The 13,832-nt window shown below is 47.2% G+C and overlaps 1 non-coding gene across 1 annotated transcript; it reads left to right on the top strand.

The window, feature by feature from the left end:
- The first annotated feature begins 318 nt into the window (after nt 1–318).
- LOC119864346 lies at nt 319–422 on the top strand. The gene has a single exon (XR_005373730.1). It is a non-coding gene; the product is annotated as a U6 spliceosomal RNA (small nuclear RNA).
- The last annotated feature ends 13,410 nt before the right edge of the window (nt 423–13,832 follow it).

Here is a 13,832-nt window from a genome sequence, read left to right on the forward strand (position 1 = left end):
AGGACTTCAACGTATCCTTTTGAGGGATACGATTCAACCCATGATACCAGGTGACTTACGTCCTGTTGAGTGGCCGTGCTGGAGATATGCAGGTGCTTCCAGAGACCTTTCTTAGGTGACAGCCTGTGGGTTCCCTTTGCTTTGTCACTGTCTCTTCCTCCATCCTGCCACCCAGCACTTGGACTCTGATGTCGAGGCCACGGGAGACGAAGCAGCAACATAGGGGAGCCTGGGTGCTACGTGGCGTGGAGTACGCTTCCAGCCCTGGACAGCCAACCTGGACTTTTACTTTTAAGGGGAAATAAATTTCAGGCTTTGCTTTGCTACACTAAAAGTTAGAACTATATTGGGAATGATGCAGAGAAGATTAGCACGGACCCTGAGCCAGGATGATGCGCAAATTTGTGGGGTTCCATATTTTATGGATGTACCTAGAGAGTTTCATGCTAAATGAAATATGCCAGTCAAAGAAAGACAAATACTGTATGATTTCACTCATATGTGGGACTTAAGAAGCAAAACAAATGAGCAAAGGGGGAAAAAAATACCAACAGAGAGACAAACCCAGAAAAAGACTCTTAACTCTAGAGAAGAGACTCATGGTTCCCTAAGGGGAGATGGGTGGGGGTGTGGGGTCCCAGGGGAAGGGGCCTAAGGGGTGCACTTGTCAGTGGGGAACACCGGGCGGTGCGGGGAAATGCTGGATCACTATGTTGTACACCTGAAACTAACGGAACACTGTATGTTAACTACATGGGAATTAAATTTAAAAAAATTTTTTTCAAAGCATGTAAATCCCTTATTGGGGAGAAACCCATTGCAGCAGAATCCTGTTCCAGCGAATACACTTTGTGCCACCCTGGACTTGGGGCTTGGCCGTGGGGTTTGGGTTCCCCTCGGAGTTCCCAAGGGGGAGATGAACCTGGGTCCTTTCGCTTCTAGATTTCCACACTTGCATGGGGAGTCCAGCCCGTACCACTCCCCTTCTCGGGGCCACTCAGCTGTGCCCCGTCTCCCTTTGTGCTTCTTTTTGATCCCTTCCTCAGTGCAGAGGGTCTCCCGGGGCAGGGAAGAAATTACTCCCTTGCATTCACCCAAATCTCTGGTTTCTGCCATAAGCTGCCTGCCCTGAGTCCCTTGGGGCTTTGGCTTTTGAAACTCAAAACCTTTATCTCTCGTCCTGTTGCCTCCAAGATGTAATCTGCGAGCCAGAAATACAGGATGGATATTTTTGTGTTGCTGCTGGCCTCCTCCTTTCTCTGGGGTTCTGAGCCCAGGAGGCTACAGCTTATGCTCTAATAGGGGAAAGGTCACGATGGCCTAGGAATGGCCAGGAATGAGGACACGCTGGCTAATTTATCAACTATGACCCTGCTGGCATGAGCCTTTGCCTATATGCGGTGTCAGAAACTGCCAGTACTAGAAGATGCCTTTACGGGTCCTCCTCAAGGGCGCCTGGGAGGCTCAGTCGGTTAAGCATCTGCCTTCGGCTCAGGTCATGATCCCAGAGTCCTGGGATTGAGTCCCGTGTTGGGCTCCCTGCTCTCTGGGCCTCTGAGCCTCCCCCCTGCTTGTGCTCTCACTCATACATGTGCACTCTCTCTCAAGTGAATAAATAAAAATTTTTTTAAAAGAAGGAATCTCTGAACACCAATAAAAAATTTATAAAAATAAAAAATAAGGTAAAAAAAATAAAAAGGAATCTCCCCCAAAAGAGCAGTTCTGGGTTCAAATAAGTTTGAGAAACGGAGCTTTTACTATGCAAATACACACTGTGCAGTAGACACAGTGCAGTATATCCTAAATTTATCCTCTTTTCCAGAACCATACACAACACACCAAAGCACACGAGAGTTCTGTCTTCTAAAAATGCATCTCCACTAGGAATATAGGCGTGTGCTGTCCAGGAGGGAACATAAGCTGGGACCAAGGGTGGCCTCTGGGGATCCAAGGTGGGAAGTAGATTTCCTGTTCACCGTACAACTTTTGCTCTTTGGGGTTTATGCTTTCCGTGTGTCTCTGTTACCAACGGTCTATAAGGGGCACTAACTCAGGACGTGAGCGGGTGAGCCCTGGCACTGCCAAGGCGAACTGCCCTGTCCTGGAGAATCCCGGGAGCTGGACAGATCCAAGCTTAGCTCCTGGCTGGGTTTGCCAACATTGTGGCTGACCAAACTCAGATAAGCTTGTTGCAAGAGAAGCCAATAACTCAAGAGACAACAGTTTGGAAAAGAGAAAGGGAGAGACCTATTTGGGGTGCTGGCATCTGGGACAGGTGCGACAGAGAGGGCAGAGAGCAAGGAATCCCAGGTGAGGGTGGGGGGTATGTGTTCAGCATGCGATGGAGGGCAGGGCAGGGGACGTGTGGGGTGTGGTCTTCCAGGCATTCCGTTGCTACTGGGGCTTTCCTGAGCTGGCCATTGGAATGTTCGGGTCATTGCAAAACATCTTCGGTGCCTCAAGAAGGTGCAATGAGACATAGGAACACGTGCGGGCAAGCCCCCTTGCTCTCCTATAGACCCCAACCATTGAAATCAGAAACAGACGAGACCGCTTAACTCATGCTTTACCTGAAACCCATGGCTCTCTTTCTCTTTCAAATAAATAAATAAATATATAAAATCTTGAAAAAGTAAAATAGATGGAATAAATTGATGGAAGCTTAGGTAAGCCGAAAACTGGTTATTGAGTTGACATCAATCACATTTAACCAAATCCTCCTGGGGATTGATAGCTGCTGCCTTTTGTCATTGTGGGAAGCATCCTTCAGATGCTCACCACTGGGGCTGAGTGATGTCAGAATGACATTGAGGATGCCGGGAAATAGGAAAGCAAGAAAAACAAGAACAAAATCTATTTTGACTGCTCTGGTGTGGAACTGGAAATAGCAAATGTTTTCAAAGCTGGAATGTGTAGCAGAGTTGAGACCCATTGGGGTCTGAGAGTAAAATTAAGAGGTCTTCTTCCAGAAGCCATTTCTCTTGTTCTGGATAAGGCAATGGGGTGAATTTATTTATTTATTTATTTATTTATTTATTTATTTATTTATTTATTTATTTATTTTTATTTTTAATGGGGTAAAATTTAAAAAGTGAGTAAAACTTGGCCACTATCTTCAAATGGCTCCTGGAGCTGGAAGTTGCTCTGTGTCTTATCAGAGATGTTTCTGGAAAGAGCCTCTCCCCGGCTCCCTGTCTACCCCCAGCTTCATTACGTAAGAGCTGAGGTTGGGGCTGGGTTTGCTCAGAGAGAGCTGACCTGGGGGGTTGTGTCTGCCTTGGGAGACAGCGAGCTTTGGGACCTGGAGCACTGAGGGCAGCTGGTCCTTCCAGGAACTTCTGGGAGAATTCCACATTCCAGGTCACGTGCGCAGGCCAGGAAATCCAGGCCGGGTCCCTTGGCTTGTAGAGAGACAGATCCAAACTTTGCTCTAGAAAAGCCTTTCTGATAGCCAGCCCTAGGACGAACTAATGATATTTCTTACCAGCCTGGTACAGAGTCACACAACCTTTTTCCAACTCTAGCAATGGAGAAATCATCATTTCTCAGGAGAGAGCATTCCAATTTCGGAAAATTCTATTTTATTTTAAAATTCTTACCTCAACATAATTATAGGCTCGCAGGACACGGCACAATTAGTACAGAGAGTCCTGTGTGCCCTTCACCTCACCCCCCTCCCCCACCAGTGGCATCTTATTGGGTGTGACACAGTTTCAAAGCCAGGGGATTGGCATTGCCTGTTACCGTTCTATAGGCCTTACTCACTTTTCGTCACTTTTTAAATTAAAAAAAAAAAAAAACACCCTGCATTCACTTGTGTTTGCAGCTTGTATAGATCCTGTATAGAAATTCCTGTATTTGAGATATAGATTTGTTTCATCACTAAAAAAGAACTCCCTCCCGCTACCTCTTTGTGTTCACACCCACCCATTTCTAGACGGGGAATGTTCTATAAATGGACTTGTACAGTACACAGTCTTTATTTTAACTGTAACAGTGTGGGTGATATATAATTCACAAACCACTCATTTAAAGTGTACAGTTCAGCGGCTCTGAAGATACTAAGAGTTCTGCAACCATCACCATCGTCAAGTTAGAGCCCTTACGTCACCCTGAAAGGAAACTTCCCACCAATCAGCAGTTGGTCTCTATTTCTCCCAAAGCCTCAGCCCCAGGCAACCACTAATCTGCTTTTTGTCTGTGTGGATTTGCCTGTTCTGGACAATGCATTCAAATGGAATATATAAATATATATACATAAATTATATTTATAAATATATATAAATAATAAATAAATATGTAAATAATATATTTATAATCATGTATTTGTAGTCCTTTGTACCTGGCTTTTTTCACCGAGGATGATGTCATCAAGGTTCATCCATTTATCGGTTGTTTCCACTTTTGGCTCTGATGAATTGATTGAACTGATTGGCTATTTTATGGATCGAACTGATTGACAATTATGAATTAACTATTTCCGCTTTGGGCTATTGTGAATAGTGTTACTATGAACATTTACATACAAGTTTTTGTGTGGATGTAGGTTTCTATTTTTTTTAGGTATATACCCAGGAATGGAATTGCCAGATTATATCATAACTCTGTTTAACCGTTTCAGACACTGCTAATGAAGGATAGTTGGAAGAAAGGCAGGCAGGGACAAGGGGCCCCCAGGCACCCCGAGAGGAAACCACCCTTAAAAGGGTTTTACTTCACCCTGGCAGGAGCCATCCACCTTTGCCCACGTGATAGGTAGATGACAAAACCTGATGGGGTGACACGCTTGGAAAGGGTTGATGAGATTAAACCAGCCTGCTCCCAAGCCCGTAAAAACCCCGAGACTTAGGAACTCTGGGGACAACCCTCTTGGGTCTCCTCCCTCTTTGGGAGCTTTGTACTATCGCTCAATAAACTTTGCATTGCTGCCCACCAATCTTCATCTGGTCGGCCTCTTCACTCTTCCTGTGACCAAGAAGCCCTGGCACTGAAGGAGAAGGAACCCTGTAACATTGCCAAACTGTTTTCCTAAGCAGCTGTGCTATTTTCCATTCTCAGTGGATGAGGGTTCTTACTTCTCCAAATCCTCACCAACACTTGCTATTGTCTGTCTTTTTGCTTCTAGCCATCCGGGTGGGTGACGAGTCGGACCTCACTGTGGACTTCTTCAAAAAAGATTTTGTTTTGGGGGTGCCTGGGTTGCTCAGTTGGTTAAGTGTCTGACTTTAGCTCAGGCCATGATCCCAGAGTGCTCATGTTGGGCTTCTTGCTCTGCGGGGAGACTGCTTCTCCTCTCCCTCTGTCCCTCCCCTTGCTCTTGCTCTCTCTCTCTCTCAAATAAATAATTAAAATATTTTTAAAAAGTAAAATGAAAGACTTGACTTTAAATAATCTCTACACCCAACATGGGGCTCGAACTCACAACCCCGAGATCAAGAATCACACACTCCTACCGACTGTGCGGGCACAGTGCCCTTCACTGTGGTTTTGATTTGAATTTCTCTAATGACTAGAGACATTGGGCATCTTTTCCTGTGCTTGATGGCCTTTGCAAATCTTCTTTGGAAAAAATGTCTACTTGCATCCTTTGTCCGTTTTTAAATTGGATTATGTCTTTTTATTGTGACTGTTCTCATATAATCTAGATACAAGTCCCTTAGATTTATGACTTGCGAATGTTTTCTTCCATTCTTTATGCTTTCTTGATGGTATTATTTGAAGCACAAAATATTTTAATTTTGAGGAAGTCCAATTTATCTATACATTTTTCTTATTTTTTTTTTTTTTTTGTCTTATAGCCTAGAAGCCTTTGCCTAGTCTAAGGCTATGAAGGTTTATCTCTGTATTTTCTTCTAGAAAAGAAGGACTCTTCTAGAAAAGAGATTTGTAGTTGTAGCTACGTCATTTGATCCATTTTGAGTTAAAGTTTATGTATGGTATGAATAAGAAGTCTGATTTCTTTTGTACATGGATACCCAGTTGTCCCAGCACCATTTTATTGAACAACCATTCTTTCCCATTGAATTGTCTTAGCACCCTTTTCCAAGATAGATTGACGGTAAGTGTAAATAAAGGTTTGTTTCTGGACTCTTGATTCTATTCCATTGATCTATTTGTCTATTCTTATGACAACACTACACAGTCTGGATTGCACCAGCTTTGTAGTACATTTTAAAATCAGGACTGTTCTTTTGCAACAGTGTTTTGGCTACTCTGAATTTCTTGGCTTTACATATGAAGAATCAGTCAGTTCCTGCAAAAAAAAAAAAAATCAGTAGGAATTTTGATAAGGATTACATCAACTATGTAGATCATTCTAGAAAGTATGGCCGTCTTAGCAATATTAAGTCTTCCACTCCATGAGCACAGGGTGTCTTTCCATTTATTTAGGTCATATTTAATTTCTTTCAACAATTTTTAAAAATTTTTCAGACCATACATGTTATATTGCTTTTGTTAAATTTTTCCTAAGTGTTTTACTCTTTTGACACTATTGTAAATGCTTTTTTTTTTCTTGGAATTGTTTTTCTTAATTCCAGTTTCAGGTTATTCATTGCTAGTATATTGATTGATTTTTGTATATTGATGTTGTACTCCCTAATCTTGCTGAACTTATCGGTTGTAATCATTTTCAGTGGATTCCTTAGGATTTTTTATATACAAAATGTCGTCTGCCGGTAAAAACTTTTCTTCTCACGCATTTTTATTTATTTATTTATTTTAGAACGAGAGAGAGAGCGAGCATGCGCAAGAGCAGTGAGAGCAGAGGGAGAGACAGAGAGACAGAGAGAATCTCAAGCACACTCAGTGCTGACCATGGAGCTGGACACGGGGCTTGATCTCCTGACCCTGAGATCACCAGCTAAGCTGGAATCAAGAGTTGGAGGCTTAACTGACTTCACCACCCAAGCGTCCCTCCGCGTGTTTTTAAAATAGACTTTATTTTTTAGAGCAGTTTCAAGTTCACACTAAAATTAAGAGACATATACCCTCTGCCCCTATACACATAGGCTCCTTCATTTTCAACATTCCCCACAAAAGTGGTGCATTTACTACAATGGGTGAAGCTACACTGGTGCATCATTAGCACCCAGAATCCACAGTTTACATTAGGGTTCACCCTTGGTGTTGTACCTTCCATGGGTTTTAACAAATGTATAAGGACATGAATCCATCATTATGGCATCACACAGAATCTTTTCACTGCCCTAAAAATCCTCTGTGCTCTGCATGTTCATTCATCACTCCTCTTGAAACCCTGGCAACCATTGGTCTTAACTATTCCCATAATCTTGCCTTTTCCGGAATGTCATTTAGTTGGAATTATGTAATATGTAGTCTTTTCAGGCTGGCTTCCCTCAGTTAGTGGCATGCATTTAGCTCTTTAGAGCCGAACAATATTCCATTATTGGATGGATTACAATTTATTTATCCATCCCCCACCAAAGGACATCAAGGCTGCTTCCAAGTTTTGGCAATTAAAAATAAAGCTGCTATAAACATCCAAGTCCAGGTTTTGTGTAGAGGTAAGTTTTCAACTTCTCTGGGTAAATACCAAGGAACACGATTGTTGGATTGTATGGCAAGAGGATACCTAGTTTTCTAAGAACCACCAAATTGCCTTGCAAAGCGGCTGTTCCATTTTGCACTCCCACCAGCAACAAACGAGGATTCTTTTTGCTCCACATCCTCTGCAGCATTTAATATGGGCAGTGTTTTGGGTCTTGGCCATTCTAATAGGTGGGTAGTGGGATCTCATTTTAATTTCCTTGATGACTTATGATGTGCAGCATCTTTTCATATGCTTATTTGCCCTTTGCATGTATCTGTTAAGCTCTTTGGCCCATTTTTAAATTGAGTTGCTTGCTTATTGTTAAATTTTAAGTGTTCTTTGAGTAGTTTTGGATAATAGTCTTTTAACAGCTGTGTCTTTTGCAAATATTTCTCCCAGTCTGTGACTTGTCTGTTCATTATCTTGACAGTGCCTTTAATTTGCATTTTTCTAATGGCTAATGGTGCTGAACATCTTTTCATGTGTTCATTTGGCAGTTAGTGTAATACCTGTTTATGCCTTTTCTCTGTTTCTTAATTGGAGTTTGTTTGTAACTGTTGAGTTTTGAGAGTTCCTTACGTATTCTTGACATAAGGCCTTTGTTGGATATGTGCAATCATATACTGTAAAAAATTAGTTTCAACCATGTAAGTAGTACATGAATGCATTCTTTTTTTTTTTAAAAGTAGGCTCCACGCTCAACACGGAGTTTGAACTCATGACCCTGAGATCAAGACCTGAGCTGAGATCAAGAGTCAGACACTCAACCAAATGAGCCACCCTGGTGCCGCCCATGAATGCGTTCTTTATTTAAAAATAGTAAAACAGGTTTGATAAAGTTTAAACCCCCAAATCCTTTCCTTTTCCGCCATCCTCCCAGGGATGACCATTATTATGGATTTGAGGCATATCGCATCTAGGTTTTTTAAAAATACTTTTCTCAAGATACACAAACTCACAGAATGTATATGGTGCTGTTTTGTATCTCAGTTTGACAAAAAGGTTGTACTGTTTGTATCACAGTGCAACAGATGCATTTTTGAATTAAGGATATTTTAGAGACTTTCTTAGTGTTGATACATATCTCCAGTCTGTTCCTTCACATTATTGTAAAAGCCCTGCATTGTAGGACTATGTTATGTTTAGCCACAACTCTGCTCCTCGACTTCCAAGTGGTTCCCAGTGCCTCTCCAGCAAACAGTGCTGCAGTGAACCACCTCATACAGGCCTCTGGGCATGCGTGGGAGTGTTTCTTTAGCAAGATATAGAGAAAGGGAATGTTGTGAACATTAAGGTATGTGCTCTATCTTTTTATGTAGTATATATATATATATATTTTTTTTTTTAAGGATTTTATTTATTTATTTTAGAGAGGAAGGGACAGAGAGAAAGAGATGGGGCAGAAGGAGGAGAGAGTCTCAAGTAGACTCTGCGCTGAGCATGGAGCCAATGTGGGGCTGGATCCCACAACCCTGAGATCATGACCTAAGCTGAAATCAAGAGTCTGGATGCTTAGCCGACTGAGCCACCCAGGTGCCCCATGCTTTTTGTATTTTCATAGATCCTGCCAAATCGCCCTCCAAGATGTGCATTTTCCCCACACCTTGGCCAACAACCAAGAAAACCACATCTTCTGAATGTAAGGCACACTATTTTGTAGGCCAATTGCCTACCAGCTGCAATGAAGAAGGCAGTCCGAGGGTGGGGGAGAGGAGTGGGGTTCAGAAACGCTGCCGCCGAGGGTAAGGGGGCAGCTCTCACTGGGCCTTCTGTGCCACGGGGCCTGCGCCCACACACTTCCAGCTCCTCTCTACGAGGAATTGTCATTGAGCAGAGGAGACAGAGGAGACATGAGGACTAAGTTCAGTGCGGATTCTGGATTAGAACGTGAAATAGGAGAAGTGAGAACACTGGTGCGACCCCACAAAGTCTGCAGTTTAACTGTTGTGCACCAGTGTCAATTTATTCGCTGTGACCAGCGTGCCCTGGTGATATTAGCATCAGGAGAGGCTGAGAGAATGAAAAACAGGATGTCAGATCTTGGCAACAGGCCTGTAAATCTAAAATTATTGTAACATAAAAATTTGTAAAAGAAAAGACTTGAACGTGCAATAAAATACAATGTGTGGACTGTACTTGGATCCCAATGGAAACAAACCAAAAAGAGACTTTTAGGGGGAGGAAACAGCCAATATTTGAATATAGACTGGGTATTAGACAGTATTAAGTAATCATTATTAATTTTGTCAGGTGTGATATCATGTTTTATGAACAAAAATTACCTACTGAAGGTGCATGCTGAAGTGTTTATAGGTAAAATGATATAATAGCTGGAACTTGTTCTAAAATATTCAGAAATGATGGGGGTGCCTGGCTAGCTCATTCGGTGGAATATATGAGTCTTGATCTCAGGGCCATGAGTTTGAGCCATGTTGGGTGCAGAGATTACTTAAAAACATAAATAAAATATAAATGGATAACTCTTTTTTTAAAAAGTGAAAATATTCAGAAACAAAAGAGAAGTACTTTTGGGTAAAGTGGTATAATCTCTTGGGGTTACTTTAAAATAGCCCAGAAAAATGGGGCACCTGGGTAGCTCACTGGTTGAGCATCTGCCTTCGGCTCAGGATGAGATCCTGGGGTCCTGGGATCGAGTTCCGCATTGGGCTCCCTGCAGGGAGCCTGCTTCTCCCTCTGCCTGTGTCTCTGCCTCTCTCTCTCTCTGTCTCTCCTGAATAAATAAATAAAATCTTAGAGAAAAATAGTCCAGAAAAGAAAGTGTAGTTGGGAAAAAAGATGAAAACCGGTTGGTAAAATGTTGCTACTTATTGAACCCGGATGGAAGATGACAGCCTGTGGGTGGGTGTCTATTGGCCTCTTCGCTCTGCTCTTACGAATGACTCAGGTTTTCTGCAAGAAAAGGCTAAGTAGACAACACTGCCCCAGGATAGCAGTGACTTAGGGACACTCCACTTTTTCTTCTCACCAGACTTTTTCACACTTCCATAGCGCTTCCCACGTTGTTTGACTTCGTCCATAGAACTTGTCTCCTCTCCAGTCTGAGGGATCCTCGTGGCTGTTTCCTCTCTGCACCAACCGCATCCGCCCCGACAAGTGCTTGCTGAACATTAATCTGTACCAGGCCCTCTGCTGCCCTGGGGGGTGCGGGCGGGCAGGATGATAAGGAAAAGTAACTGTTGCCAACTCATTGAATCTATCATCCAGGGTGGCTCATGTCCAGGGGCCAGGGCCCTGAGTCACTTGGCTCTCAGCTTGTTGTCCTACTCGTTTTCTCACTTTGACTTTTCTGCCTCCAGCTTCTAAGGACCCTTGTGGTAACACTGGGTCCACTGAGATAATCCAGGAAGATGCCCCGTCTCGAGAGCCTTTACTTAATCACATCTGCCAAGTCTGCTTTGCCAGGTAAGGTAGTGATGTATTCACAGGTTCTGCGGGTGAGGACGTGGACATCTTGGGAGGGGTGTGTTTCCAGCCTGCTACATCTTTTTTTGGAATTCTATGTTTAAAAAAGACTTGAAGTCAATGAGATGGTTTAAGTGAAGGGAGGACCTGATGGGATCTGACCTCTGCTCTGACTATTGTATCCAGGATGGACTGGGTGGGGGGTAGCAGGGGAACAGGGGTGGGAACAGTGTTAGGAGGCTGTCGGGATAGCTTAGGTCAAATCATCCAGCTTGGATGAGAATGGAAGGGTAAGGATGGGGAAGAATGAAGAATCATGTTTGATGGATGGAAGGAAGGATGGATGGAAGGATGGATGGATGAGCCAACAGCCTGTCTTGGAACAAAAGGGACCTGCTTCCTGGCTTTCAGTTTCCACTCTAGAAGCACAGTGCGCTCCTCTGCTGCTGGGACGTGCAGCCCTTGACCATCACAGGATGGCCCTCTGAGGCCCACGTGGCTGATGACCTCAGAAGGCTCCTCGTGCCTTCTTTCCTGGAAACTTTTATCTTTGGCTTCAGAACCATGACCCAGCTGAGGCCTCTCCCAGCAGGGGAGCAAAGACACCCAAGCAGTTGCTCGTAGTCGTGTTTCCACCTCCGTTCGAGCTGAGCTGCCTTCCCAGGTCCTGCGCTGGAAACAGCCCCTGAGTGTTAACCTCAGTTTCAGAATAAACAACCATGACTCCGGTTTCACAATTTATTTAACTGATCTGTTCGTGTACTGAGAGGTCCGGCACTTTCCTTCTGGAACTTCAGGCGTGTTGTAGGCCGGCGGCCAGAGCAGCCAGAGGCAAGGTGTGATGTGTGTACAGTGGGGCATGTGCCCATTCCACCCCTTCCCTCATGTGTGGGCCCCTCCAAAGACTGCCTTTGTGACTGCAAGGTGACCCCGAAATGGAGGGTCAAGGTGGAGGCAGGTCATTCTATTTTGGTGTCTGAGTCAATGAGCCAGCCCCCACTTCCCAAAAGGCCACCTGACTCAGTCTATGAAGTGGGGCCGGCTCGTTCAACCCCACGAACTCTTGGAGCTGGTTCCTCGGATTGCTTTACAAAAATTCTTGGGGCGGGCAGTGGTGCCCGGCGGGCTGCGGCGGTGATCGTGCAACTCTTGATCTCCGGGTTTTAAGTTTGAGCCCTGTGATGAGTGTAGCGATTACTTAAAAACCAAAAACTTAAAAAAAAAACTCTTTGGGAATGAGACTCTTCAGCTGTGCTCAGCTGTAGCTTCCCGCAAACCAGACGTCAAAATGTGGCATGTTTGGACGGCCCCAGGCTCAGCCAAGGAGGAAGGGGGGGCTCGCGCAGGCCCCTGCTAAGGACCCGGCCTTTGCCCCCCGCGGTGCTCCAGGGGGGCCGAGGAACCAGCAGCCCTGTGACCTGTCCTTCCCCCGGGGCCCTCCGACCTCCCGGGGAGGAATTCCTGACCCTCGAGGTCGGGAGCCCAGGCCAGGGCCCAGCCCGCCCGGCAGGCTGCTCTGGTCCCGCCCCCCCGCGACCCCAGCCGCCCCCCCACCGTGACCTCGGCCGCTCCCCCCGTGACCTCGGCCGCTCCCCGCGACCTCAGCCGCCCCCCCCCCCCCGTAACCTCGGCCCCTCCCCCCCCCGCGACCTCGGCCGCTCCCCGCGACCTCAGCCGCCCCCCCACGTGACCTCGGCCCCTCCCCCCCGCGACCTCGGCTGCTCCCCGCGACCTCGGCCGACCCCCTCCCAGGCCCTGCGGCTCCCCCTCGGCCGCCCCCCCCCCCGTGACCTCGGCTGCTCCCCGCGACCTCGGCCGCCCCCCTCCCAGCCCCTGCGGCTCCCCCTCGGAGGCCCCTCCCGGCTCCCGGCTTCCGGGGCTGCAGCCCGGGGCTCCCCGAACCCCGCCCTCCCGCAGGCCCCCCAGCTCCTCGCACACGGCCGGGAAGGGGGTGTTTGCCCGCTTCGATCCGGGCCGAACAGGACGTGGCCCGGGCCGGCGAGGACCTTCCTCGCGTCTCGAAGTCCATCCTGGGCAGCGGGGTCGGCGCCGCCCTCGGCCCGGGGCGTGACCCTGGGTCCCGGGATCGAGTCCCGCGGCGGGCGCCCTGCAGGAGCCCGCTGGGTCTCTGCCCCCCCCCGGGTCTCCATGAATAAATAAATAAAATCTTAAAAAATATATAAAAGAAAGAACGCGTGGCGCCCCGCGTGCGGCCCCGGCAGGCAGCCCGGGGACCTGGGGACCCGCCCGCGCCCGCGTTCCCCGGAGCACCCCCGGCGGCGCCCGGAAGGGGGCGCAGTGCCCGAGCCGTGACCCGGGGCCTGGCGGGGTCCCACGCGCAAGTCGCTGCCCGTCCCGGCGGGTGAAACCCACGGAGCGCGGGACCCGGAAAGGACACGGACGAGCCACCGCGCCCGGGGCCGGGGTCCTGCACCCTCCCCCAGGGGCGAGCTCGGCGGGCGCCCCGGAGGCGGTGGCTCCCACCCCCCTCCCCTCCGGTTCACCCCACTCGTGTTCCTCGGCCTGGGGGAGGGAGCGTCGGTGCTGGGTGCTTGCGAGCACCTGAACACCTCGGCCCTTTCTGTTGGGGCTTTTGAGCTTTTATTTTTAGATTGTATTTATTTATTCATGAGAGACCGAGAGAGAGAGAGAGAGAGAGAGAGAGAGAGAGAGAGAGAGAGAGAGGCAGAGACACAGGCAGAGGGAGCAGCAGGCTCCATGCGGGGAGCCGACGCGGGACTCGATCCCGGGACCCGGGGTCACGGCCTGGGCCCAAGGCAGCCGCTCAGCCGCGAGGCCCCGCCCCCAGAGGGGCGCCGCTCCTTCCTGAGGTTCCAGTCGCCCGGGAGGCCGCCCC

The sequence above is a fragment of the Canis lupus genome, chromosome 18 (assembly GCF_011100685.1).
Source record: "Canis lupus familiaris isolate Mischka breed German Shepherd chromosome 18, alternate assembly UU_Cfam_GSD_1.0, whole genome shotgun sequence".
NCBI classification, from domain to species: Eukaryota; Metazoa; Chordata; class Mammalia; order Carnivora; family Canidae; genus Canis; species Canis lupus.